A 4,403-nucleotide genomic window follows, 5' to 3' on the forward strand; every position below is an offset into this window, starting at 1 on the left:
GCTCTGACACTTATGCTAGATCCAGAGCTCTGGTGCTGTTCTGTGAGAGCAACATCTGTGGGTTTTCAGCCTCACCTCCATGGAGCCTGTCCTACCTGACTCTGCTCTGCTGCCGTCAAACTGCAAGTTTCTCTTTTGGTTTCTTGTAGTAGTGTTTTGTAGTTTTCTTTGAATAGATCCTTTGTTTCCCTGGTTACATTTATTCCTAGATATTTCATCCTTTGGGCAGCTATTGTAAATGGTATTGTTTTCCTAATGTCCTTTTCAGTGCTGTCATAATTAGTGTAGAGGAATCCAACTGATTTTTGTATGTTGATCTTATGTCCAGCCACTTTGCTGAATCTTCCAATGAGGTCTAGAAGCTTTTTTTACTGACTTTGGGGGGTTTCTGTATATAGAATCATATTGTCTGCAAATAGAGTTTTACTTTCTCTTACTAAATTGGATTGCCTTTAATTTCCCTGTCTTGTCGTACAGCTCTTGCTAAGACTTCCGGCACAAAATTGAATACGAGTGGTGACAAAGGGCATCCTTGTCTGGTTCCTGTTTGTAGAGGGAAGGCTTTGAGTTTCTCTCCATTGAGAGTAGTGTAGGCTGTTGGTTTTGTATATATGCTCTTAATTATGTTGAAGAATTTCTCTTCCATTCCTACTTTGTTGAGTGTTTTTATCAAGAATGGATGTTGGATTTTGTCAAATGCCTTTCTGCATCAATGGATATGCTCATGAGGTTCTTTTATTTTTTTCTAATTTATATGGTAGATTACATTGATATTTTTCTAATGTTGAACCTCCTTTCATCTCTGAAATGAATCTCACTTGATCGTGATGTATTATTTTTTTTATGTGCTGCTGGATTCTGTTGGCTAGGATTTTGTTGAGAATATTTGCATCTATGTTCATTGGGGATATTTGTCTATAATTTTCTTTCTTAGTGATGACCTTCCCTGGTTTTGGTATGAGGACTATCTTTGCTTTATAAAACATATTAGGAAGTTTTCCATCCTCCTCTATATTCTGGAATAATTTGAGTAATATTGGTGACAGCTCTTCCCTGAAGGCTTGGTAGAACTCACCAGTGAAGCCATTTTGGCCTGGACTTTTTTTGGTTGGGAGATTTTTGATGACCTGATCAATTTCTTCTTTTGTTATATGTATGTTCAGGTTTTCTACTTCACTGTGTGTAAGCTTAGGTAGGTCATGTTTTTCTAAAACTGTATCCATCTCTTCTAAATTTTCAAATTTGTTGGAGTACAACTCTAAATGGTATTCTGTTATTATCCTTTTGATTTCGTTTGGTTCCATTGTGACATCACCTGTGTTTTTTCCAATGCGTGTTATTTGTGTCTTCTCCCTCTCTTCTTTTGTTAGGTTTGCCAATGATCTGTCAAATTTGTTAATCCTTTCAAGGAACCAGATTTTTGTCCTGTTGATTCTTTCTATAGTTTTTCTGTTTTCCATCTCATTTATTTCTGCTCTAATCTTTATTACTTTCTTTTGATGACTGTAAGATCCCTCTGTTGGTCTGTTTCTAATTGTTGTAGATGCTGTGTTAATGTGTTAATTTTGGTTCTTTCTTCTTTTTGGATGTGTGAATTTATTGCAATAAATTGTCCTTTCAGCACCGCTTTTGCCTGTCCCAAAGATTTTGATGTGTTTTCATTCTCGTTTGTTTGTAGGAACTTTGTGAATTCATGTTTTATTTCTGCTAGTACCCAGTTGCTTTTCAGCAGGGTGTTATTCAGTTTCCATGTGTTTGACTTATTTCCTTGATCTTTCTATGGTTGATTTCTGATTTGATAGCATTGTGGTCTGGGAAGATGCTCTGTAGTAGTTTGATATTTGTAAATTTATGAAGGCTTGTTTTGTGGTCTCACATATGGTCTATTCTGGAGAATGTTCCATGTACACTGGAAAATAATAGGTATTGTGCTGTTTTTGGTTTGAATGCTCTGTACATATCTGTGAGGTCCAGTTGGCTTATTGTGTTGTTTAGTTCCTCTATGTCTTTGTCAAATTTCTTTCTGGTTGTTCACATTGACCTTTTTGGTATAGTGACTCTGTTTATTACTTCCATATTCTTTTGGTTCTTCTGCATCAATAAATATTTTGCTCATTGTTGTTGTTGTTAGGGTTTCCGATGAGCCACTGGTGAATTTGAACCACTAGACTTGGGGTTCAAACTGACCTTGCAGTCAAGTGCATTAGCCCACAGAGCCTCACCAGTACTCATAGATTCCTTCAATGTTGCAAATCGAGTTTGAGTGTTTTCTTCAGTTTTTTCAGCAGGTTCTTCCCTTTTAGTTTTCTGACTCCAGGACTTTGCACATTTCATGATAATACTTTATTTGTCATCCAGTCACTTTCATTTCTCTCTGCTCAAGAGCAGGGTGTATTCTGACATCCATTTTGGTCTTTTCTCTTTTATGTCTTTTTAATGACCATTTGCTTTCTTTACTTATGATGACCTTGATGTCATCCCACAACTCCTCTGATCTTAGGTCATTAGTGTCTAATGCATCAACTCTGGTTTTACAATCATCTCTAAATTCAGGTGGGATATATTCAAGGTCTTATTTTAACTTTATATGAATTTATGCTATTTGACTAGGACATGTAAATATCAATGATAACATGGTTGTTTCCTTTGTGGAAGGGTGTTTCTAGGCAGTTGTTGTTGTGTGTGCTGTTGAATTAGTTCTAAACACTGTTTAGTGTTTCCAAAGCTGTAAATTTTTTTGGAGCAGAAAGCCTCATCTTTCTTCCACGGATCACCTGGTGGGCTCAAATTGCAAAACTTATGGTTATCAGTCCAATTCTTATATTTCAGAGCCATGAGTGCTCTTTCTGGGGGGTTGCTGTTGTTAGGTGCCCTCGAGTCAGTATCGACTCATAGCGACTCTGTGCATAACAGAATGAAACACTGCCCGGTCCTAGGTCAACCTCATGATTCTTGCCATGGTGGAGCCCATTGATGCTGCCATATTGCCGATCCATCTTGCTGGGGGTCTTTCTCTTTTTCTCTGATCCTCCACCCTACCAAACATGATATCCTTCTCCAGTGACTGGTCCCTCCTGACAATATGTCCGAAGTATAAGAGACGACGTTTGGGCATCCTGGTCTCAAAGGAGCACTCTGGCTGCACTTCTTCCAACACAGATCTGTTTGAAAAGAGTTAATTGGCTAAAGCGTAAAAAGTATGGATTGATGTAAACAAACAAACAAAATATTGGAATGAAGCCAATTGCTCTGACATTGACTCTGACTCACGGAAAAGTCATGACTACTGCCCTCCATAGGGTTTCCAATGATGGATCTTTTGGAAGATTTCCTGGTCTTTTTTTCCAAGGTGTGTCTAAATGAACTTAAATCGCCAACCTTTTTTGTTTAACAAATGACTATATTAACTAATGGTTTGTAGCATCCAATGACTTCAATATGACCAAGGGTACATGAATTGGATTTCTGAGGCTCTATATTACAGATGGTACTGGTCAGTTTTTAATTCTGGTCTGGTTGGCAGGGGAGCTCCAGTAGAACTTATAATCTTCACAACCTTCACAATAAACAAACCTTTTCTTACCTGTGATCAGTTTTGAGGTGTGGTGCTGTAGGATCAACACTGTTCTGTGAAACACAAGATCAGCAGTTCACACAGACTAGCTGCTTCTCAGTAGCCCTTTACAGCATCACTTGAGTCAAAACAGACTCAACAGTACTTAACAACAACAATTCAGGAAAGCAAGAGGAAGATTCAGACTGCACTGCCTGGCTATTGTCTCCCATCCATTGAGCACCACTGTTAAGAGGAAAATCTTGGGAAAGAAATAAAATTCAGAATTCAAGAAGACTTAGAAAATCTCCTCTGTGCATATGGTTGGGTGAGTTAATGGTGTAGTCAGGAGAATTTGTACACAGAGGAAGAGAAAGAAAAGTGTGCATCTGTATGTTTTTAAATATTACATTGATAAAAATTTCCTAGGATTTATAAACGATAAATTTATAGAAAAACACTGTATCCGAATTTGGGGAAGACTCATTAACAACCTGGGATATGCAGATGATACAACCTTGCTTGCTTAAAACATGCAGATGATACAATCTTGCTTGCTTAAAACATTTACTGATGAAGATCAAAGAGCACAGCCTTTGGTATGCATTATATCTCAATGTAAAGAAAACAAAAATCCTCACCACTGGACTAATAAACAATATTCTTATCAACGGAGAAAAGGTTGAAGTTGTCAAGGACTTCATTCTTCTTGGATCAACTATCATCACTCACGGAAGCAGTAGACAAGAAATCAAATGACGTGTATTGCATTAAGCAAATCTGCTGCACAAGACCTTTTTAAAGTGTTAAAGAGCAAAGATATCAGCTTGAGGACTAAGGTGCACCTGAC

This window comes from Chrysochloris asiatica, unplaced genomic scaffold, assembly GCF_000296735.1.
Source record: "Chrysochloris asiatica unplaced genomic scaffold, ChrAsi1.0 scaffold00086, whole genome shotgun sequence".
Taxonomy (NCBI): Eukaryota; Metazoa; Chordata; class Mammalia; order Afrosoricida; family Chrysochloridae; genus Chrysochloris; species Chrysochloris asiatica.